Raw genomic sequence first — 1,493 nt, 5'->3', positions numbered from 1 at the left:
GATAAACATTGCTTGACCTCTGACCCCACGTGTCGTCACCGAACAATTTGTCATTAAAAAGGACACAAGTTGACACATGTGACTACCTACATGCTCATATATGTGTGTGTGTGTGTGTGTGAGTGCGTGCGTGCGTCTGTCTGCCTGCCTGAACAATCTAGCACAGTCTCCTCCCCCTTGTCAGGAAAGAGAGCGTGACATTTTCTTAGAGCTAAAAGACAACACCCACAACCATCACATTCGCGGCAACTCGGAAAGACTGGGGATGTCGCTCTGCAAGGATGTGAGAAGTTTGGAGATGGGCACACAATGTGGAACTTTGGCCGGCTGACCTTTGCTTACAACTACATCATCAGGAGAGAGCACGGACGCAGTACCCCACTAGCGAAAATTATGCAGTCAAGATTCCCACATTTGGGGAATTTGCAGGGGTCAGCACAACCAGAGTGCAACGGCTGAGCCTCGCCCTGGGTGAACCACCTTCTTGATCATGGTATCTCCCCTGCCAGGTAAGTATGAGGTGTACTTGCCAAACACTGGGTGGCTGTTCCCAGACACAGCTCTTTGGCTGATGGTGCAGGAAATGAATAATCCCAGAGTCCAATGCCTTGACTCAGGTGCTCGTTAATGCTGTGCTGTGTTCAACTTCAACCTCCAGCCTACATTGGAGAGGAAACACTCGACCAATCAGTTAATCAGTTGTTTTACGTACATGAGTACTCTATTTCATTTTTTCTAAATACCTTTTAATGCATTTGTATGTCAATTTACGTTTTTTGAAAGTATTTTTGATAATAAAGAAAAAAAAAAAAACGCCACGATCTCCTCTAATCTCGGAAGCTAAGCAGGGTCACGCCTGGTTAGTACTTGGATGGGAGACCGCCTGGGAATACCAGGTGCTGTAAGCTTTTACACTGCTGCACGCTTTTACGCTGCTGCTTCCTTACAAGAAACATGGGCTTGCAATTACGTTGACGCACGGGCACAGTTAATGTCCTTCTACTTTCAGCCTTGCTTTGGTTTTCACAGAAAAACGAGAATGGTGCACCGTTCCTGGTGGCACTGCAATACCAGATCAATGCAAGGAGTGAAGAGAGCAAGCCCCAGTTTTCACCTCCCAATGCTCAAAAATGCATTTAAAATTTAATCCCCATATAGAGGACATATCAGATATTAAACTGATAAGAACAGCTACTACACTTGATCTTAGCCAAAAGGCCGAGAAGCGATGGCCCACAAGTGTGGGGAGAGAGAGAGAGAGAGAGAAAAAGACCTGAGGGAGTTGGCGGCGACAAGACCACGGACAGAGGCCGAGCCACCCCACATCCAGGCAGGCCGCAGAGGCCCACGGTCCCCGCACCCAGAGCCTGCCAGCGCCCGAGGGCAGGGCGATCCCACCACCGGGGGGAGCAGACCACCCACGAGGACACATAGGGCCACCAGCCAAGGGGGCCCCCAGAGACGGAAGAGAGGCAGACCCACGTGCCAGTCCA

General features: G+C 49.7%; 2 non-coding genes across 2 annotated transcripts; both read right to left on the bottom strand.

Annotated features, from left to right (window-relative positions):
* Positions 1–353: 353 nt before the first annotated feature.
* LOC131473750 (U1 spliceosomal RNA) lies at positions 354–517 on the bottom strand. The gene has a single exon (XR_009242235.1). It is a non-coding gene; the product is annotated as a U1 spliceosomal RNA (small nuclear RNA).
* Positions 518–1,037: 520 nt separating this feature from the next.
* Positions 1,038–1,230, bottom strand: LOC131473756 (U2 spliceosomal RNA). Its single transcript, XR_009242236.1, has one exon. It is a non-coding gene; the product is annotated as a U2 spliceosomal RNA (small nuclear RNA).
* Positions 1,231–1,493: the final 263 nt, after the last annotated feature.

Source organism: Solea solea, chromosome 1 (assembly GCF_958295425.1).
Source record: "Solea solea chromosome 1, fSolSol10.1, whole genome shotgun sequence".
NCBI lineage: Eukaryota > Metazoa > Chordata > Actinopteri > Pleuronectiformes > Soleidae > Solea > Solea solea.
Note: the sequence above shows the minus strand (reverse complement) of the source record. Positions and strands in the feature narration are given on the sequence as shown.